The 23,310-nt window shown below is 42.1% G+C and overlaps 1 protein-coding gene and 1 non-coding gene across 10 annotated transcripts in view; one reads left to right on the plus strand and one right to left on the minus strand.

Moving 5' to 3' along the window:
* DMD (dystrophin) overlaps positions 1 to 23,310 on the plus strand; it is a 2,360,554-nt gene that overhangs the window by 2,218,175 nt on the left and 119,069 nt on the right. The gene's annotated exons all lie outside the window — the stretch shown is intronic.
* Positions 20,261 to 20,367, minus strand: LOC136317942 (U6 spliceosomal RNA). Its single transcript, XR_010727932.1, has one exon. It is a non-coding gene; the product is annotated as a U6 spliceosomal RNA (small nuclear RNA).

Below are 23,310 nucleotides of genomic sequence, written 5' to 3' on the forward strand. Positions count from 1 at the left end.
ATGGGACAGAATCTAGTCCAGAAATCTACCCATGCCTATATGGTCAATTAATACTATATTTGACAAAGGAGGCAAGAACATACAATGGGATAATGACAGTCGCTTTAATAGATTGTTTTGGGAAAATTGGGTAAATACATGCAAAAAAAAATGAAACTAGACCACCTTTTTATATACCATATACAAAGTGAATTCAATGGATTATGACCTAAGTGTTAGATTTGAAACTATAAAAATCCTAGAAGAAAACATAGGCAGCAAAATCTTGGACATTTCTCATGGCAATATTGTTTCTGATATGTCACCTCAGGCAAGGGAAACAAAAGAAAAAATAAACAAACGGGACTCCCTCAAAATAAAAAAGTTTGTACAGCAACAGAATGAAAAGACTGCCCACTGAATGAGAGAACCTATTTGTCAATGATATATCTGATAAAGGGTTAATGTCCAAAATTTATAATGAACTTACACAACTCAACACCAAAAAAACAATATAACAATATAAACAATTAAAAAATGGGCAATGGACCTGAGTAGACACTTCTCTAAAGAGGACATTCAGATGGCCAATACACCTATGAAAAGGTGCTCACCATCCCTAATCATCAGAGAAATGCAAATTAAATCACAATGAGCTATCACCTCATATCTGTCAGAATAGCTATCATCAGTAAATCAACAAACAGACTGCCAGTGGCAGGACAGTGGATAGAGCATCAACCTGGGATGCTGACGTCCCAAGGTCTCTGACTTGAGTGCAGCCTCACCAACTTAATCACAGGGCCACCGGATTGAGCGTGGGATCACTGACATGATCCCATGGTTTCTGGCTTGAGCCCAGAAGTTGCTGGTGTGAAGCCCAAGGTCACTGGATTGAGCCGAAGGTCACTGACTTGGCTGAAGCCTCCCGGTCAAGGCACATATAAAAAGCAATCGATAACTAGTGATGCAACTACAAGTTGATGCTTCTCATCTCTACCCCTTCCTGCCTCTCTCTCCCTCACTCAAAATAAATAAATAAAATAAATGTTAGTGAGGATATGGAGGAAAAGGAATCCTTGTGCAGTGTTGGTAGGAATGCAGATTTGTGTAGCCCTGTGGAAAGCAATATGGAGTTTCCTCAGAAAAATAAAAATGGAATTGCCTTATGACGCAGCAGTTCCACTTGTGGGAATATACTGCTCACAAAAATTAGGGGGTATTAAAATGAATATGAAGTGATAAAATATCCCCTAATTTTTATGAGCAGTGTGTGTGTGTGTGTGTGTTTATAAATAAATAAATATATATATATATACACACACACACACATCTCCAAAGAAACCTGAAATTAATTTGAAAGAATGTATGCACCCCTATGTTCATTGCAGTGTTATTTACAATAGCCAAGATTTGGAAGCAGTGCATGTGCTCATCAGTAAGATGATTAGATGAAAAAGCTGTGGTACATTTACACAGTGGAACACTATGCAGCTGTGAAAAAGAAGGAACTGTTACCATTTGCTACAGCATAGATGGACCTGGGGAGCATTATGCTAAGTGAAATAAGCCAGTCAGAGAAAGACAAATACCATACAATTTTCACTCGTGTGGAATCTACTGAACAAAATAAAAAGACGAAATAGAAACATTCATAGTTATGAGAGCAGGCTGACAGCTGTCAGCGGGGAGGAGGGTTGCAGGGCTGGGTGAAGAAGGTGAAGGAATTAAGCAAAAACAAAGAGCCGTCATAGATATAGACAACATATGTGATTACCAGAGAGAAAGAGAGATAGAGGGAAGTAACAGAGGGTGATGGCGGGATAAATGGCGATGGAAGGGGACTTGACTTGGGGTGGTGAACACAATACAATATACAGATGATGGAGTGTAGAATCGTACACCTGGAACCTGTATAATTGAATTAATGTCCTCTCAATAGAGTCAATTAAAAAGTTGAAAAAATAAATAAAAATTAAAATTAAGAAAAACAATTTGATGTGCTGATAGCCTCATTCATCCATTGGTTCTTTGGTTTAATAAATATTTAAGAGCATGCTGAGCATTGTGAATCCTAAACTGTAGGACAACAGAGTAAAAGTATTATGAAAATAAAACTTCCTGAAGGTATAAAAATTTTTTCAGTAATCTTATTTTTCTGTAACATTAAAACATCTGTTGATTTCAGAAATTTTGGAAGAAGTTATGTATATAAAGGAAATAATCACTTCAATCTCGCCACCGGAAATAACTACCATTTAATTTTAAAGTATCACCTCCAATTTTTTTTTCTTGTGCATTTTTATGTGGCTGTTTGACATAATGTTATGTTTATAGTATTGTACCCTACTTTATTCATTAAATATCATAAGTTCTTGTTTATTCTTATAAGTTCTTCAGGGATGTTGTTTTTTCAAGTTGTATTTTCTTAGAGTACCACTTTTTGAAAACAATTTCCCATTTTTCAAAAATAAGTTTAGAACAAGATAAACCCAAATTTGTGTTGAGTTTATGGAAATCAGTCTTAACATTCTGGAAACTTATTATAAACAGACTTCTGAGAAGTAGCATTATGTCTTCTGTGCAACAAGCTAATAATATGTATTAGAGATATTACAGAATACAGTCTGTGTGGTCAGAAATAGGTAATCAAAAACTCGAAGGTTGACAAGTTAAATTTATTGATGATAATAGTTTATAAATTTAAGTGAACAGTTTTCTGCTACAGATGTTTTCATGGCAAAAATTTCTTTTACCCAAGTATTTATGATCTTAAGGTGAGAAGGCAATTATCCTTGGAAACTTTCAACATTACAGGAAAATCTTTGCCTTCTTTAGCAAACAAATTTAGACAGAAACTCAACTTTATGAGTTTTTGTAGGTTTTCATTTTTACACTGATATGATAACAATTCACTTAGCTGTAACTTGTTTACCTGGAAGGAGAATGGCTATATGTTATCTTCTGAAAACACTTGTACCTACAATGATCACATTCTGTTCAAAGGTCTTCATTACACTGTCAATTAAGGCTTGTAGTCTCTTGCTTTCGTTATGTTTTCTGGCCAAGATGCAGTTAAAGTCTATGGAGCTAATAATTTTTTCCACACTTGCTTCCAATCTTTTTTTTTTTTACTGCTCTAAGTTAGACTGTGAGGAACATCTTTGTGCCTAAAGCCTTTCCATATTTGATTTGGAGAAGTGTGATCACTGAGTCATAGGGTATTAATCTTTTAAGTTTCTTGGTATATGTTGCCTGAAATTCTCCTAAAAGGTTGTGCCCATTTATACTGTTAAATACATGAGAATGCCTATCTAACCATGCCCTTGCCAGCATAGAGCATTATTTTTACTTTTGCTAGTATAATAGGGAAAGTAAAAGCATCGTGTTATTTGTATATCTTTGACTACTAATGATGACCAGCACCGGGTGTACTTGTGGCCAGCGGGAGAACACTTAAGTTGTTCTATCTTCCCTCTGTCTTTGGAACCCAGATGACAACCGTGGTATTTCCTGATGTTGCTGATGTAATAGTTTATTTTTAAATTTAATTTTTTATTTTTATTGGATGTATGGGGATGACATTGGTTAATAAAATTATATAGGTTTCAGGTGTACAATTCTACACAATATACAGATGATGTATTTATAGAATTGTAATAGTTTATTAATGCCAGCATATGCCCATTTTGTTTTTCAAAGCAAATTTAAATGTCTCCCATTGGAATGAGTGAAGGTTTAAAGTAAAGCAAACAACACGCGCATGCGCACATGCAGAGTTGGAATCTTTTTTTACTTGTTTTGGATGGATTCTAGAAAAGCATATGTCAACTTCACAAAAGACCTTACTGTCTTCTTTGGGGAATAAAATCACCATGCATGAAACAGTTAATGAATGCTGTAAGGCTATGTATACTAATTTACAGAATATCAAGGTCAAATGTGTGGTACTGTATGTTGGTAGAAAGAGCAGTATTGATTAGAATCATTGGGGAAGTCTATTTGGAGAGTAGGAAAAAAACATTGTTCCAGGAAGGAATTCTGCAACAGGTAAGTTAAAATGTAAGCTAAGATGTTACAGATCGGGTGGGAGCAGCATAAACAAAGGTAAAATGGAGAGAGTAGCTTGAGGGTCAGTGAGGACATTGCTCTTTGAAGTCTCCTCCAGAGCTTTGCCGGAAAAGCTGATTCCCTGCCATTACGTGAGGGGTATATATATTAAGTACCTTACACTATAGATTGAGAAATTGAAATCTCATCTTATTGGCAATGGGAAAACATTTTGACTCTTCGGAGGAGAGAGATGATGAAGTCTCTGTTCTGTTTTGAGGTAGAAGAATTTGCTGGGATGGTTTCAGGATGTTTAGGGAGGAGAGAGGTTAGTTATTTTCTTGCGTTTTGCTTTGTGGCAGTTGAGATGATAAGGGTCTGTCTGAGGATAGCAGTGGGAGAAAGAAAAAGGGCACATGACTCCACAAGTTTTCTGCCCAAGGTAGAATTACCTGAAAGTAGTGACAAATTGGATGTTTTTTAAAAACCTTTTTTAAAATTTTTTTATTGATTGATTTCAGTGAAAGACAGAAACATTGAGCTGTTCCTGTATGTGCCCTGACTGGGGATTGAACCAACAACCTTTGTGCTTAGGGATAATGCTCTAACCAACCGAATTATCTGGCCAGGGCTAGATGGGTTTTATCCTTGTTACTTAGATGAGTTTCCTGTAGGCAGCATACAGTTGGATTTTCTTTTTTAATCCATTCTGCTACTCTGTGCCTTTTTATTGGTGAGTTTAATCCGTTTACATTTAGTGTAATTATTGATACTTGTGAGTTCCCTATTGCCATTTTATATCTTGCTTTCTGTTAGTTTTGTGTCTTGTTTGATCCTTCTCTTTCGTTTTTCTATCTTTTGTTTTTATTTGGTTGTATTCCGTACATCTTTCCTCTGTTGCTATCTTTTTTATCTCATGTGCTTCTGTGGTGGTTTTTTCAATGGTGGTTACCTTTGAGTAATGAAAAGGGTCCCTACCCTGTTCATTGTAGCGAACTATTTTGTGAGTACTTTTGCACTCCATCGTCCTTTGCTACTGTTAATCTCCATCTTCTCCCCCTCTTTCTTTTTGTTGTTGTCACAGTTTAAATTTGGTTTTATTGTGTTCTTCTTGGAGCTTTTACTTGTGGCTCTGTTTTTTTTTGTTCTTTGTATCTGATTGGAGAACCCCCTTTAGTCCAATTTTTCACTCAATCATACCTTTGGGTGTATTGCGAAGCATCTGGAAGCTCCAAGTATAGGTTTTTCTGTTTCTGGTTGAAGATCTTGTTGAGTTTTGGGGGAGATTTATCGGTATCGCTTCCTACCCCGCCATTACTCTCGCTAGATGGGTTTTAAAGAAGAGAACTATAAGATGCCTTCTAGATTTTCAGCCTTGATGACAGAGAGACTAGTGATACCCTTGAACAAAGTAAGAGGAAATGAAAAAATTGAGGCAGTAGGAAATGGATCTGAGTTTATTGATTTCTATATTTATGGATTTATTTACATAGTTCATCTTTTTATAAAAACTTACTTTGGGCTGCTCATATAAACATATGAATTTCCATACCATAAGCATATATTTTTCATTAATATTATCAAAAGCCCATGAAGTGTATTATCTCCATGGTGCACATGAAGGTCAAAGAAAATATACTGCTCACAAAAATTAGGGGATATTTCAAAATGAATATGAAACAATAAAAAGCATTAAAAAAAAACAAGATCAGAAAAGCAAACAAGTCAAAGAAAGTTGTTCAATTATGCAAATGAATACAAAACCAACTTTTATTTCACTGGTGAAAATGCACTATACAAAAGGCTGCAAGTACTGGAGTATCTGCACGTTCTCCCATCCCCTAATTTTTGTGTGCACTAGGTAATTTGCTCACATAGCACAGCTGCAATTTCAATGTACTTTAAACTTCTAAACCAGTGATTTAGCACAAGAGCTAAACTTCTTCCTGAATGTGACAGTGGCTTTTGAAGAGGAGGTATCCTGGAGTCATTTGGGAAGGAGAACTAAAATATTTTAGAACCATCAACATGATAAGAAGACTTCTTGTATTTTTATTGCACTTTATATACGAAATCATAAGGACAAGGTATGTTTCCTTTTACTGAGCAAGTACATATCCTGGACATATTTCTCTAGGAGCTTTTAAGATACAGTATCTCATATCTTCACAACAGTGCTCAGAACAGGTTCTTTTTTTGTGTGTGTGTGTGTGACAAAGACAGACAGGGACAGATAGGGGCAAACAGGAAGGGCTCTAGAGAGATGAGAAGCACAGGTTCTTCATTGCAGCTCCTTAGTCCCCTTAGTTGTTCATTGATTGTTTTCTCATATGTTCCTTGACCGGGGGGGGGGGGGGGGCTACAGCAGACCAAGTGCCCCTTTGCTCAAGCCAGTGACCATGGGATCATGTCTATGATCCCACATTCAAGCTGGTGAGCCCGCATTCAAGCCGGTGAGCTTGGGGTTTTGAACCTGGCTCCTCCACATCCCAGTCTGACACTCTGTCCACTGTGTCACCACCTGGACAGAACAGGTACTTTTATTGGTCCCTTTACACGTGATGAAACTTGAACCTAAAGGTTTAGGAAAGTTAGGGTTGCTGACCCAAGCACCCTGGGAAACTGCATCATGATTATGAGAAGTGGCTTTAGTGTCAAACAGATTTGAGTTTCAATTCTTAGGCCTTTGGTTTCCTTGTCTGTAAGATGGGGTTGAAATAACAGGATCAAAGTTGGGGGTATAATATGAGAATTGGTGTATTTATCGCTAGCATCCAGTTAGTACCCAATAAATAATAGCCATTATTATTCTTTTATTGCGGACTCAACTCAGAGGCCATCAAGTTTTTTTCTTTATCCATCAGTTTTTCCATTATACAGTAACGCTCTTCTGGAAGGTGGTGGAGGAAACAGTTTGGAAGAAATTACAGAGAGTGAGGTGTGGAAAAGAAGATAGATTTAATACTCGGTCATTTTAAAAATGTAATATATGCACATGACTTTTAAAAATGAAATAAGAAGGTAGTGTAAAAAGTAAGTCTGCCTGTTAGCCCTGATATTGGTCCCCAGAGGCAGTTAATAGTATAGTTCCTGTTTCTTCCTATAAATATTTTATGTATAAACAAGCAAACTTGTATATAAATATGCTCTTTTTTACACTGATAGCATAATAAGACAACAATGCTCTGTTCTTTGATGCCGTCGCCTTTTATATCATTAAAGTAACGCATTTGTTTCTGAAGAGTAACAGCCTGACAGATTGTGAATGAAAATTTGCTATGTTCAGAGTCATATTAGTATTTTTATGAGATGTAAACCCAGAAATAAATGTAAGAAGTTTAACATCAGCACCTAGTAGCCTGTAAGTCAAGTTAGACAAGCATCGAAAACTCTGAATGCTGCTTCTCATGACTTCCAAAACAATCCAAAAAATCATTATTATTAAATGGAGAAATTAAGATTATTGTCAGAAGTACAGGGAGGATGAACTGTTTTATATGCTGACACATTGAAGGGAGTGTCTGGGACCTGGCTTCTTCATGCAGGATTTGGACTGCTAATGCTCTTTAAGAGAAATTCGCATCCTCTCTTCCTGACACCCTCCCTTCCTGACTCCTCCCATGGCACACTTCTCTTCAGAACAATTCTGAATTTTCATGTCAGGGTGCTTAAGAATCTTGAAAAGTTAAGAGGATCCCAAGGTCTAGAACAGGGGTCCCCAAACTACGTACGGCCCGTGGTCAGTGAGAGGAGCACAGTTCCCATTGAAATACTGGTCAGTTTGTTGATTTAAATTTACTTGTTCTTTATTTTATTTTATTTATTTATTTATTTTTGTATTTTTCTGAAGCTGGAAACGGGGAGAGACAGTCAGACTCCCGCATGCGCCCCCGCACGCCCACCAGGGGCGATGCTCTGCCTACCAGGGGCGATGCTCTGCCCCTCCGGGGCATCGCCCTGCCGCAACCAGAGCCACTCCAGCGCCTGGGGCAGAGGCCAAGGAGCCATCCCCAGTGCCCGGGCCATCTTTGCTCCAATGGAGCCTTGGCTGCGGGAGGGGAAGAGAGAGACAGAGAGGAAGGAGGAGGAAGTGGAGAAGCAAATGGGCGCTTCTCCTATGTGCCCTGGCCGGGAATCGAACCCGGGTCCCCCGCATGCCAGGCTGACGCTCTACCGCTGAGCCAACCGACCAGGGCCTACTTGTTCTTTATTTTAAATATTGTATTTGTTCCTGTTTTGTTTTTTTACTTTAAAATAAGATATGTGCAGTGTGCATAGAGATTTGTTCATAATTTTTTTTTATAGTCTGGCCCTCCAACGGTCTGAGGGACAGTGAACTGGCCCCCTGTGTAAAAAGTTTGGGGACCCCTGATCTAGAAACTACTCCAAGGAGAAAATGAGGCCTTACTTGCTTTTGGGAAAATTTGTTTTCCACATTTAATGTGATGGCAAATACTGGTCAAGATTAAAGAAATTCATGGTCTCTCTGTTCAAACTGAGAGCAAGCGGGAGCCCTTTAGGCAAAAGAGTAGTTTTGAATTCCCACTTAGGACGAACCTTTTTGTATTTGGTTCTCTGGCAGTGTGAAGCGTTCTTATGGCAATAAAATAAAATAACGAAGAAAAGAAGGCGGGGGAATGTGCAGGAAAACTAGGCTTTGGTTTATGTGAAAATATGTTGGCATCTGCCTGTTTAATAAAGAGAGGTCCTTGGCTACTTGAGTAATTTCACTAAAGCACCCCTTTTTTTCTCCAGGGAAGAAAGAGAGAGACAGAGAAAGACTTGGCTTCTCGGCCTTGTTTTTCTTCCAGCTAACTAGGGAACACAGGACAAGTTACTAAGAACTTTCTGGTCCCCCACCTTTGTCTTTATTTTGGGAAAGGAAGATTTAGAATAAGATTTCTAGTTCTAATACGCTATTATATCGTTTTATTTGATAAAAGTATGGGTTTTTTTTTTAATCCCCCAAAGAATACCCATAAGGAGTAGGTAGAGATAAATTAAAGCTACCTAAAGAATTTAATTCCTTGTTGCCCAGTAACCGCTAAATCCCTCGGCAGTCAGGCAAGATCCACATTCCTGCCTGGAGACGAGATTTAGCCCTTTCGGAACTTACCCTCCGGCTGTGTTCCAAAAAGTTTGTTTGTAAGTTAGTTGCTTACAGCTTGGAATAGAATGTGTTAGAGGTGGTGGTTAGGTTCCCGAATCACGGAATCTCATTTAACCCTCCGAATGTCTGATGCCCTGCACTGTGTGAACAGAAGGCCAGTCCATGTTTCTATGGGAACAAACTGTTTTGTGGGTAGAAGTTCACATTGCTGCAGGGGAGTTCTCGACTCCCAAGGCTTCTCTAGATAAGAAGACCTGGGCATTTAGCTATAAGAGGGCCCGCCACCCCACTGGCCTGTCAGCTTCCCTCTCTGGTCCTTATTTTGTTTTGGTGGGAAGGGGTCTGTGATTTCTCAGGTCTGCGACCCCACCCACTGCCCCCTGCCCTGACTCATGGTCCTTCTGAAGGCCTGTCACCATCATGCTGGTTGGGATTACAAACACAATAGATAAACAAAAGACATTTCTCCTACAGCTAGGAGTGGGGAAGGCCATCAAGGGCTTTGGGTATCAGGAAGGTTTGGCCTTGAATCCAGGCTCAGGAATGCATCCTTAGAGAAGTTACGAAACATCTCTGAGCCTCACTGTACAACGTTGGTAATATGAAAGCCAGGACACTATGTATGGCATAAGGTACATGCAGCATGTCGCCTTGGCACTCAGTGAATGGGAGCACTCCTTTTACTATTGGCCCACCACTTCTGTTTTTATCCTATTGGCCCGCCACTTCTTGTTTTTCTCCTATTGGCCCGCCACTTCTTGTTTTTCTCCTATTGGCCCGCCACTTCTGTTTTTCTCCCATTGGTCCGTCACTTTGTTTTTCTCCCATTGGCCCACCTCTTGTTTTTCTCCCATTGGCCCATCTCTTGTTTTTCTCCCATTGGCCCACCTCTTGTTTTTCTCTTGGACTCTATAGATAATACTTGGATACAAAAAGGGCGAACGTAAAAGTTATCTACATTTTAAAAGCTGTTTGAAGCTTGTCCCAGTGTTTCTTTTGAGGAGTTGAGGGGAATAAAGGATGGGTCAGATCCAGTGAAAGCTGAGATGAGAAGAGAGAGAAGCAAACAGGCAGAGAAGGGGAGAATGGTCCCTACCAGCTGTGAGGTAGGGGTCAGTCCCAAAGGTGGGGTAGGGGAACCCTGGACAGTGCAACTAGAAGGGGGAAGGGGACACTTGTTCCTGTGGCTTCAGAGCCATTCATGAGCTGTGCAGATGTGTGTAATTGTTGGATTGAACCCTCAAATTGGTCAAGTGAAGGAGGACATGCCTTATATCAAGCAGCGTTCAAGGACAACATAGTTTTGAGGTGATAAAGAAGAGGTTTTTTTCTGGTGACACCAATCATTTCTCTATCTTGATGCAGATGATTTGCTCAGACACCCCTATGGGTGAATGTGGATCCACCCATTCTGAAGGCATCCTTTCTGTGTGTGTGTGTGTGTGAGAGAGAGAGAGAGAGAGAGACAGAGAGAGAGAGACAGAGAGGGACAGACAGACAGGAAGGGAAGTCGATGAGAAGCATCAATTCTTCGTTGCGGCACCTTAGTTGTTCATTGATTGCTTTCTCATATGTGCCTTGATGGGGGGGGGGGCTACAGCAGACTGAGTGACCCCTTGCTCAAGCCAGCGACCTTGGGCTCAGGCTGGTGAGCCTTGCTCAAACCAGATAAGCCCGCACTCAAGCCAGCAACCAAGAGGTTTCGAACCTGGGTCCTCCGTGACCCAGTTCGACACTCTATCTACCGCGCCAATGCCTGGTCAGGTGTGATGGGTATTTTTTTTTTTTTGTATTTTTCTGAAGCTGGAAACGGGGAGAGACAGACAGACTCCCACATGCACCCAACCGGGATCCACCCGGCACGCCCACCAGGGGCAACGCTCTGCCCACCAGGGGGCGATGCTCTGCCCCTCCAGGGTGTTGCTCTGCAGTGACCAGAGTCACTCTAGTGCCTGGGGCAGAGGCCAAGGAGCCATTCCCAGCGCCCGGGCCATCTTTGCTCCAATGGAGCCTTGGCTGCGGGAGGGGAAGAGAGAGACAGAGAGGAAGGGGGGGGTGGAGAAGCAAATGGGCGCTTCTCCTATGTGCCCTGGCCGGAAATCGAACCCGGGTCCCCCGTACGCCAGGCTGACGCTCTACCGCTGAGCCAACTGGCCAGGGCTGATGGGTCTTTTTTTAAAGAATGATCTTCACATTAGCATCTTTATCAGGATCTAATCACTAGTATCTAGTCTCCAGAAAAATGAACACAGAACACTAAAAGAGAACATTTTCTGTCACATGCTCCGTTTTTATAAACATCACACTATGGCTAGGCTTCTGGATATATGGGCAGTTTGAGTCATATCACCTGTCCCCATCACCCCCCAGAGTGTACAAAACACAGAAATTAACAACTTTGACTTTGTGTACTACCTTGGACCAATTATTCACGCTTAAGGATTTAACTGATTTTTTCTTCCACTTTTCAATCAACAATGAAACAACAATAAAAACCTAAATGACTTATTTTCTCTAATAAGATTAAAGTGTGAACAGCAGCCTGAGGCAGAAATGTTGCCCCCCCAAAAAAAAAAGGAAAAGTTTTTTGCTAGACCGTAAATTTGATTCTTTTTTTCATGGTAATTACTGTCAGGTTTCCACTGGTGTTCATTTTGGCATTCATTTTATTCAGGAAGGTACTAAGGGGAATGGATACTAGGGGGCGTGTAGAGGTTGGAACCAGAAAAATGGAGAGAGGCAGAAAGAGTAAGCAAATCCTTTTCAGTCAGAATCTGAAACTCAGACTATCAGATAAAGGACAGATTTAGAAATCTTAATTTGAGTTTCAAAAATTCTGAATAATTGAAAATTACCAAAGCTTTTTAAAAAATAACGTTTATCTTAACAGCTATGAGTAAGGTCCTGGCTGGGTAGTGCGCTTGGTTAGAGCGTTGTCCTGATACGCCAACATTGCGGGTTTGATCCTCAGTCAAGGCACATAGAAGAATCAACCGATGAATGCATAAATAAGTGGAACAACAAACCAATGTTTCACTCTGCATATCTTCCTATCTCTACCTCCATCTCCATCCCTCCCTCTCTTCCTCTCTCTCTCTCTCTCTAAAATCAGTAAATAAAATTTTTTTTATAAAGGAGCAATGAGAAAGATGATACTTGACTTTAAGGAAATTTTATGTTGATAAAGGGATAAAAATATGAACATGGCTAAAGAGTTAATGAAAAATTAGTTATTCGTAAGTGTTCATATATAGGTGGACATTAAATTTCCAGGGACATAACTTTTACATCCAAAAATTTTAATCATCTTACATCTGAAAGAATCAAATTTGTGTACATCTCATTCAAAACAAATGTCTAGTTAGACCAGGGGTCTCAAACTCGCGGCCCGCCGAACAATTTTGTGCAGCCCGCAGACTAATCCACGAAGTTCAAAATATTTTGGATAAAATTAAGCAAGCCTAGGGGCCTACTTGTATTTTTCATTTCTCTAGCATCCTAGCTAGATATTAGCTTAGTTAACAGCAGTTGTGATGCGAACTACAGTTTCTGGTTGTTTTGTGACACTGAGTAAACCGCATGTACGATTGTGCTTGTTGTACTGATTTTTTTTTTGTTTTCAACTGCAGTGAGAAAAGTGTTGCATAACAGTTGCCTTTTGTAGACCTAGTGCGGCCCGCCGAACGGCTGTGATCTTGCTCTGCGGCCCACATGCTGAGTTGAGTTTGAGACCCCTGAGTTAGACTGTCGGCAGATCTATCTATGTCTAGAAGAATGCCTTATCCATATAAGCCCTGTTAAAAAACAAAATTCAGCTGAGTACATTTTAAAGATCTTACAGGTTTAGTCAATGATTCATGAAATCAGGCAGCATCCTATCTAGCAGATAGAAAGGAGCTTTGAGAAGCTGTACAAAAGGAAAGGCTTTTTGAGGCAGAAGGGAGTGAGCAGGACAAGGAAGTTATGCTAGCAGAAAGTAGATTCATGGTGGCAAGGTCCCTTTCCTTTAGGGCCCTGGTTGGCAAACTGCGGCTCGGGAACCACACGCGGCTCTTTGGCCCCTTGAGTGTGGCTCTTCCACAAAATACTACGTGTGCTGGCCTGACCTGTGGTGGTGCAGTGGATAAAGCGTCGACCTGGAAATGCTGAGGTCGCTGGTTCGAAACCCTGGGCCTGCCTGGTCAAGGCACATATGGGAGTTGATGCTTCCAGCTCCTCCCCACCTTCTCTCTCTCTGTCTCTCTCTCCTCTCTCTCTCTCCCTCTCTGTCTCTCTCTCCCCCTTTCTCTCTCCTCTCTAAAAAAATGAATAAATAAAATTAATTTAAAAAAATACCACGTGTGCTACCTCGATAAGAAATGTACCTACCTATATAATTTAAGTTTAAAAACTTTGGCTCTCAAAAGAAATTTCAATCGTTGGACTGTTGATATTTGGCCCTGTTGACTGATGAGTTTGCCAATCACTGCTCTAGGGGGATGACGAGGGTGTATCAGGCAGATCACCACCTCGCTAGTGCTGATCGGGTGATTCCTGATTGACAGGTTTAAGGTTCCAATTCTAGGAGAGTGGAAACTGTCAGTAGGTTAAGCCTTGGTTTGCTGGATGTGGGGCTTAGCACAAGTGACTCCATTTTAGGCCTGTTTTGTTTTTAACAGCCCTCTGCTATAACATTGTTTTAAACTTTCAGCTGTCAGGCTGTCCTGCATCAGTGTCACCACCTGGTAGCAAAGATGGGAAACTCTGATCTAACATGTCTTTGCTGCTAACTTTTTTCCTCTACCCTGAAGAGGATCGCAGCGAATGGATGATGCTCCCTGTTCGGTGTTCTGTTCAGTGTTGATTACAGTCCACTTAACATGTCAATTAGAAATACATTTTGCAGCAAGTAATAAAACATCTGACGAACTATCTCTCAACCGCATAAGGCTGATGTTGTTTTGTATAACAAGTCTGGAGACAGTGGAGAAGTAAGGATGAGTTCCCTGATGCCATCGCTCTGGGCCAGTGTCTGTTCTGCTGTGCCGTACTTAGCAAGTGACATTTGACCTCATGGTTCCGTGATGACTGCTGCCCCTCTGGCAGGAAGTAGGAGAAAGGACCTTCTCCCTCGGAGGCTCCTTGTGTTTCAGTTTGGAAAAGTAAACCCTTTCTTACAGATGTCTTCTCAAGCATTGGCCAGAACGGTGTCCACATGCCTGCCCCTGGCTGGATTAAAATATTGTGATCTCCAGCCTTTGTAGTGGAGAAAGGCCAGGAAGGAAGAATTTGAAAATGGTGTTGAGTAGACCAACCTGGAGACTGCCACAGTTAAATACACCTGAGTCATATTTCTCGCTGATACACATTCTGTTGAGTTTTATAATTTTTCTTTTTTATTCCAATTTCTTTATATCTTGGGAAAGTCTTGATATCTTTATCTGTTTCAAAAAAAGAAGTTCCATTTCAGACATGGGGTTGCTGGCTTGAGCATGGGATCACAGACATGACCCTATGGTCACTGTCTTAAGCCCAAAGGTCGCTGGCTTGAGCCCAAGGTTGCTGACTTGAGCAAGGGGTCACTCGCTCTGCTGTAGCCCCCCCCCCCAGTCAAGGCACATATATGAGAACGTAATCAATGAACAACTAAGGAGCTGCAATGAAGAATTGATGCTTCTCATCTCTCCCCTTTCCTGTCTCTCTGTCCCTCTCTCTGACTTTCTCTGTCACCAAAAAAAAAAAGCCCCAGCTCAGACTGTAATGAGAAAGCAAGAGAATCCCCGGTCAGGGCACATACAAGAATCACCCAATGAATGCGTAAATAAGTGGAACAACAAACTTTCTCCCTTCCTCTCTCTAAAGTTAGTCAATAATTTCTTTTTAAAAAGAAAATAATGAAAGGTAAGGCTGCTTCTAATTAGTCACATCATTTCTTTTTATCAGTATTGCTGTAGATTTTATTGTTATTTTTTTGTTTGCTTATCGAGTATTTAACCTTAAATAAACCTTTGTGGGCTAACTTAGAAACTATTCACTAGTTTCATAAATAATATAGCGTATATGGAAAAATTTCAATCTGTTAGCCTGAAAACTGTGCAATGGGATGCAGCTTAAGTTGTGTTGGAAGCTTCTTTTGAGGTTGCTATATAAAAATATGTGACCGTCTATACACATCCTATGTTTGTGGAAGTATAGAAGTGTGTTTATTGTGGATGGAAAGGGGGCCACATACTAATCCTGACAAGGTCAGGGAAGTCCCACATGCACTCCTTACAAACTCAGAGACCATAAGTAACCTCATAGGATGGTCTGAACATAAAAATTTCTAACTAAAAGCAGATCATGGCGAGTAGTCACATCCTAGGCCTGTAGCTACCTTGACAAAGGTCAGTCTTTACATTAAGTGAGCCTGTCTGTTGTCTTTTTGCATCTAAGGCAACATACCCTTATAATGTCAGAGTGATCCCCTTTTTCTGCACCGCTAGGGGTACACCCACCACACTAGAGCACAAGACCACAGAACCCCGCATTGTTATCTTGTTCAGTACTATTGGGCAGATAAAATATATTATGCTCACTTTGTTCAAGATGGCGCTGCCCATGTGGATGCCTGTCGACCAGGTAACAACATTAGTTGCCCTTCTTGCTTGGGATGGGTGTGATTATACTAATGTGTGTTGGGGGAGGGCTTCCACACCAAAAGGTTTTAAAAGGAGAGGCGAGATCGCGTTGTTCTGGGGAAGAGTGATTACATTCTAGGAAGAGCCCATGGAGGAGGCAGCCAGAATGGCGGATTAGGAGAAGGAATGGGGAACAGAGGTGAATAAGACTGGTGAGGTAGAAACCTTTAATTCTAGGAACCTCGGATGTGTCAGTGGCTTCAGGAGCCCTGAATGGAACGGGAAGTGTTTCCCGCTGTGTTTCTCGCTCACCGGGTGCGAGTCTAGAATAAAGGACAGTGGAACACCAGCTTTTGGCTCAACTGTTTCATTACCATCGGTCTGAATCAAACCCGAACCAGTGTTGGCCAGGCGGCTGTGATGGCAGCCACGGATACTGGCCATACACCCAATACCATCTCTGTGCTGTAAATGTTCATTGTTAACTCTCCTGTTTGTGGTGGAGGAGGGTGTAGGGGTGATAAAGGTGATTCACAGAGACTTGTCTTGGTGAGCTGAACATACAATGCAGTGTACAGATGATGTGTTGTAGAACTGTGCACCTGAAACCTGTATAATTTTTTAAACTGGTGTCACCCCAATACATTTTTAAAAAATAGGGCTTTTTTCCTTTTGTCCAGTCTTGGAGATTTCCCAGCTTTGCTTTGTCCTGCCTTCCTATTCAGCCACTACCAGAGTGCACGTACATCTCCCCTTTGATGCTAATGTATAAAATAAGCTGAAAAACTGCTCTTTTCTGGAGCATTTTCTCAATCCATTCAGATTTTGCTTCTCAGTAGGTGTAGTCAGTTTGGCTCAAATAAACTCATAAAAATTCTGTACAGATTTGGATGTTTCTTTTTATTATTATTATTATTATTATTATTGATTGATTTCAGCAAAAGAAGAAGGGAAACAGAGAAAGACAGACAGGAACATAGATCTGTTCTTGTATGTGCCTTGACTGGGGATCAAACCAGCGGCCTTTGTGCTTCGGGACTTCGCTCTAACCGAACGAACTATCCAGCACAGATGTTTCTTATGTTGACATCACGTAGCCAGAGTTTGCTATGTGCATATCGCTTGGCACATTGTAAATACCCAGGATATAGGCACTGATTTTGTGTGCCTGAATATTTGATCTTTTTGTTTTCTCCATTTTTCAAAGCCTGAATCTTGAACCCGAGCTCAGTACACATTTAGGCCCATAATAGGTGCTTGGATAAATATTAATTGATTTTGAAAATGTACAAGTGGTTGTCAGTTAGTGAAATGTGGTCAGAAGACTGATCAGAGGTTCTGGCTCTGTCCTCCCCCTTCCACTCTCTCCCTGGAAAAGTGGGTGTGTATTAAGGCACTCTTTTTGGTGGTACAATCATTTAGTTTTTGACTGCATTAGTAAAAAGGTGGAGTCCAAAGAATTAATAGCTGGAAAGTTTCTGGAAAACCCAGTTAGAACTGTTTCCATAGAGTAATTTGAGTGAAAGCCAGATCATAGCTACTTACTGGAGGAGCTCCACAGTTAGGAGCTTTGACAAGGACCAAAGAAAAGAGAGCAGCTGAAGGGGAAATGGAAAGTTTGGGGGAGAAGAAGGAAGTGGGCAGGCTGAGGCTAGACTCAAAAAGAAGTGCCTCCTGGGGCCAGATTGGTCATTTAAATGACTGAAGGCCGATGGGTGGGAACTGGGGCAACTTGAAAAGCTGCTGTTAGGGCTCAATGGGCCTCCGCTTTTTCCCATCGTCATTTGAGAAAGTCTTTGGGTTCTTCTAGAGAAGCAAGACAATGGGAAACCTCCAGATTTTTAACTATTGGCAAATCATTCAGCGATTTTAAACACCATTATGTGGGCCCAAACCAATCAGACAAAAACAAAAAGCCAGTCAGCAGACTAAATTCAGCCAGTTTGGGAACCTCAGCTCTCTGGTTACCGAATGAATAATGGAAAGAGATCAGAGTTTTGGGAGGAAGATAGTGTGTTGAAATCTTGGGAGGTAAGGGTGGAGACATAAGTAAACTGAGAAGGTGAGGCCAAGGTAGGAATGTTGGAATTTAGGGAAATATTGTTGAGTCGTTCTAAAACTGGAAACTGACAAAGGTGAGGCTGGCCTTAAAGGAAATGAGGAAATTTGCTGCTGTTTTTGTTTATCATTAGAGTAGGTTTTCCACCAATTCTCCAACTGTAAGAAGAAATGAGAGATTTTAAATAGGTAGTGTTAACCATATTACAAAGAAAGTATGCTTTTCCAATCCAAAAAAATAAGAATTAAGCTACAAATATTAAACATGATTTGTGAATTCAGTTATATAACAACAAGCTGTATACAACTCAAGTCACATTTGATCATGTAAAATGTATCACCTTTAGTATAAAGAATAAAAATTAATTAAACTGTCTCTGCCCTAGAGAATCTGGAATGTGTGTGCACTTCTGGAGAGAGAGAGGAGTAAGCTTGGTTAATCAATGAAGTGTGTGTAGAATAGAGTTGAAGGGGACTGGGCTAAAGTTTGTCATTTCATGTAGTTCTGCCATGGCTGAGTGGCCCTTTCTAGCACTGATGAACACAGAACAGTTTCTCAAGGTTCTGAGTGAAAGAAAGGGGATCTTATTGTTCATTTCAGTCACGAGAGTGGACTGTGTGACTTGAGTCTCTTGTCAAAAGAGAGATTAGAGGAAAGAGCATTGGCTTGAGTTGGTGTGGTTATGTCGGAGGCAGTGAGAGCAAAACAGCACCAGGTGTTAGACCAGTGGAGTCACATAAGACTTTGGGTTCAGCAACCTTGGTTCTTGAGTTCTAGCTAGGTGTGGGTCAAATAAGTTTGCAAATATGATATATATGTTTGCTCGCTTATAGTTTGCATTGGGTGTGGGGGGCAGGCTGTAAGCAGGCAGGGTCCTTATAGCCTAAGGCTTAGTTTTAAGGCTAAGCCTTTCCCACCCTTTTAATGCCAAGATCTTCTCAACACTAAGCTTTTCCCCACACCCTTGACTGTTGCATGATAGGGGGTGGTGCACTCTTATGAGGAATCCCATTATGCCTCAGATAAGTGGCTTTGTATCAAAGACTTCCTTATTTGTATATTAGTTTAAAGGCTTTAATTTCTACACTATAAAATATGGCAGACCAGGGGCTCACGCTCTCAGTTTCTGCTATTAGCATTGCAGAGGAGAAGCAGCCAAAATGATGGAGTGCTGAAAAAGAAGCCAGTTTGTACAGATAGGAGATGGGGAACAGAGGTTAATAATGCTGGTGAGGTAGAAACCTTTGATTCTAGGAATACTTGGAGAAGTCAGTGGCTTTGGGAGCCATGAATGGAAAGGGAAGTATTTTCCCACTGTGTGTATTTTCTCGCCCGCCGGGTGCGAGCTAGGATTAAAGGTAATGGCCCACCAGTTCTTGGCTCCATTGTTTCATTACCATCTGTCCGAATCAAATGTGAACCTGCACAGGCCAGGTGGCTGTGATGGTGGCCGTGGTTACTGGCCTTACACTAGGAAAGAATTTAGAGTCAAGGCTCAAAATATACTGATACAAGAGAAAGTTTATTTAGAAAGTCACAGAGGGCCCTGGCTGGTGGTTCGGTGGGTAAAGCATTGGCCCAGCGTATGGATTTCCTGGGTTCAATTCCTGGCTAGGACACATAGGGGAAGCAACCATCTGCTTCTCTCCCCTCCCACTTACCCTCCCCCCTTTCTTCCTCTTCCCTTCCCACAGCCAATGGCTCTATTGGTTCAAGCATGGCCCTGAGTGCTGAGGATAGCTCTGTTGGAGCACATCAGCCTCAGGCTCTAAAAATAGCTTGGTATTTGATCATCAGTGCCAGATAAGGTTGCTGGGTGGATCCCAGTCAGGGCACATGTGGGAGTCTATCTCTCTATCTCCCCTCCTGTCACAAAAAAAAAAAATAAAGAAAGAAAGAAAGAAAGAAAGAAAGAAAGAAAGAAACTCACAGAGGTGTAAGAAATGGGTTTTAGGAAACAAGTTACAGAGGCAAAAGCAGGGGAGATTAGGGGAAAGAGAGAAGTGAGTGTATGTTGGGGAAGAGCACACTGGGTCCTCCAACCTAAGGGCTTTTAAATGTGGAGAGTTTAGAGGAGATGCCAGGGGATGATCCCAATAGAATATTCATCAGCTCTCCAGGTGCAGCTTTTCAGGTTTGAGGTCTCCACTGATTGGTTGGCCCAGCAGGGGATAATTAGTTGTTACAGTGGTCCTGAGGTCAGCCATGGCATCATTTGTCAGGTTTTGCTGCTTTTCTGGGCCTGGAGCTGAAACACAACTGAGGCCTGGCCCATTGTTCTTGCTCTGCCCCGTTGTGTCTAACTTCCTACCACAGTCATAAACTGAGCTTGAAGAGATGACAAGTAAGTCTGGTTAGAGAATGAGGACCAATTTAGTGACCTTGCTGCTTGAAGTTCCTTCTGATGATAAGGACGGCAAATAAGGATGTGCTTAGATAGAAGAGCTGCTTTTTTTTTTTTTTTTTAATATGGAACGCTTCACGAATTTGCGTGTCATCCTTGCGCAGGGGCCATGCTAATCTTCTCTGTATCGTTCCAATTTTAGTATACGTGCTGCTGAAGCGAGCACGATGGAAGAGCTTTTCAAATGAGTTTATAGTAGGAAAAAAAAGGCAAACTAAATATGGAGTTTAGGAGTAGGGAATTTTATGGCCAACAGCCGCAGCCATTGTGGCCATTCACATGCAGGTTCCCATTAGATTTGGACAGACTGTAAAGAAACAGTGGAGCCAAAAAATGGTGGGCCATTCCTTTATTCTAGCCTCGCAACAGGCCGGCAATTAAACACACAGGGTAAACACTTCCCTTTCCATTCAGGGCTCCCAAAGCCACTGACACATCCAGGTTTTCCTAAGAATCAAAGGCCCCCACCAGTATTAGTCACCTCTGGTTCCCCATCTGCACACCTCTCGCTCTGCACAACTTGCTTCTTCCTCGTGACCCTGCCATCTTGGCTTCTTTCTCCCTCTCTCCTTCTCCAAAAATGGCTTCCCTTTTCCTTTTTCTTCTCTTTCTCTTTTTAAAACTTCTTTTGGTGCCAAAAACCTCTCCAGTCAACATTATTATGACAATGGCCCTTTCCAAGCAGGAATGTAATTAGCAGTTTCACTTGGCAGCGCCATTCACGCGGCAACACCATTTTTCACAATAAAAGTGAGCAAACTCAACACAAATTTAACGAATTTATTTGGCCAACAGGAATGAGTTAAGGATTATGCAGTACATGCTTACGGTATGTGGTGGCACTTAATCCCTCTGTTTCCAGCGCCTTACTTCACTTCCAAGCTTGGTCGCACCTGGTGCAGCCGAGATGAAAATTCCAGCCCTTTGTCAGGGTGAAGCAGGAGGTGGCTAGGGTACTTGGCTGTGGGCAAGCAGGAGAAGGTGTTTAGGATTCTCAAGGGTTAATGCCGGTGGCCGAGGCCAGGCAGGTCCGCACTGGATTTAGGCAGACGGTAGAGAGACTGCGGAGCCAGAAAGCGTTGGGCCATTTAGTTTAATAGAGCCTCACAACGGTGAACAAGCACACAGGCCGGGGAAACCACGTCTCAGGCACGCAAACAGCAAGAATGGCCCCTCACAGTGGCGGGCAGGCAATCCACCATCTCTCTGGAGCGCAAGCACCCATAGCCTTATGTAGGCTATGCACACGTGGCACTGCTACGCACCCACCAGGCAAAGTGCTTGCAGCTGGTAGGCCAGTGAGCAAGCCTAACACAGCTGCCCCACACAAGACTTGCAACCATCTTGGCATGCTTCTTGTCCAGACGCTCTGCTCCCCAGTTTCCCTCTCTTTCTTTTGAGGCTTGCGATTCCTCTGGTATCCTAATCAGCTCATCTCCCAAGCTTCCAAGATGCTGAAGCTCTGTCTGTTGTCACCTTCTCTCCAGCTGTGTGTGTCTCTTTTTCAGAGGGTAGATGTCATTTTTAAAGCTGTCATCCTAGTACAGTCTTAGGGATAAGGAGAGAGAAACAAACATTTTTCCATCTGCCATGTTTAACTAGAAGTCCCAAGACCTACTACGTCCTTAACATACTGTGCACAGCCCAGCAATGGGCTTCTCCCTGCCTACCTGCCAGGCCTAACCTGGGGCCATTCTTCCTCCTTGCCGTCTCTGCCATTTCAGCAATATCCGCCTTCTTGGAATTCTTCCTGGTTCACGCTCTTCTCGGCCCAAGAGCCTCTTTTGCACGTGCTGACCTTTTACCCTGCTGTGCCGTTCCCACTCTTAATCTGGCTAGTTCCCATCACCTTTCAGACCTTAACTCACACTTGACTTCCAAAGAATCCTGCCCACCTGGCCTGTTTCCTTCTCTGTGCACTCTCAGTAGGTATCGGAAGGGTAGGTGGAAGGGTTATTGGGAGATGGATGTCTTTTTCTTTTTTTAAGCTTTATTTATTGATTTTACAGAGAGAGGAGTGGGGGGGGGGGGACACGACAAGAAATAGCTGCTTCCCTCTAGCTGTTCATTGATTGCTTCTCATATGTGCCTTGTCCGGGCAAGCCCAGGGTTTCGAACCAGCAACCTCAGCGTTCCAGGTCAGCTCTCTGTCTACTGTGCCACCACAGGTCAGGCTGAGTGTCTTTTAAAATTTTGCCTATCCTTTCTAAATTATTTTCTCTCTATATTTTTTTTGATGGGCCAATTTTTGAGAATTAGAGCCGAATCTTTTTGATTGGAAGCTTAAGTAAAAAAAAAAAAAAAAAAAAATGACCTACCAGTGTTGCTATGAGTCAACTTGCCCTTACTTGGGGGAGACTGGAGGCCCAGGAATGGTAGTTAAAGGACATAGCCCCCCCCCCCCCAATAAAAAATAAACTTGACATTGATCATTGGTTACAGAAGCTGCTTTCTCAATGAACCTTTTACTAGAGCAGTGAACAGTGAGCCAGGCCATTTGAATTTCAACTCCTTGGACAGCAGTGTTGCTAAGAAGTAGTGAGATTCTGCTGAGGAAGGCCAAGTGAGAGGTGGGAGCCAGGAAGGCCTTGAACAGCTCACATTGGGGATTTTGTGCTGTCATTAATTTCACAGTTGAACTTCTCTACTTTTTAGCTTTTTTTTTTCTTAGTGAGAAGCGGGGAGGCAGAGAGACAGACTCCCACATGCACCCTGACCGGGATCCACCTGGAAAGCCCACTAGGGGGCGATGTTCTGCCCGTCTGGGCCGTTGCTCTGTTGCTCAGCAGCTGAGCCATTTTTTAAGTGCCTGAAGCAGAGGCCATGGAACCATCCTCAGCACCCAGAACCAACTTGCTCCAATCAAGCCATGGCTGCAGGAGGAGAAAAGAGAGAGAGAAAGAGAGAAGGGAGAGGGTGAGGGGCCAAGGAGAAGATGGTCACTTCTCTTGTGTGCCTTGACTAGGAATCAAACCCAGGACCTCCACATGCCCGGCTGATGCTTTACCACAGAGCCAACCAGCCAGGGCCACCTTTTAGTTCTTATTTTGGGTTTATAACCTGTTTTTCTCTTCCACAACTAAGTCTTCCACATTTATGCCTTGCTGGA

This window comes from Saccopteryx bilineata, chromosome X (genome assembly GCF_036850765.1).
Source record: "Saccopteryx bilineata isolate mSacBil1 chromosome X, mSacBil1_pri_phased_curated, whole genome shotgun sequence".
Taxonomy (NCBI): Eukaryota; Metazoa; Chordata; class Mammalia; order Chiroptera; family Emballonuridae; genus Saccopteryx; species Saccopteryx bilineata.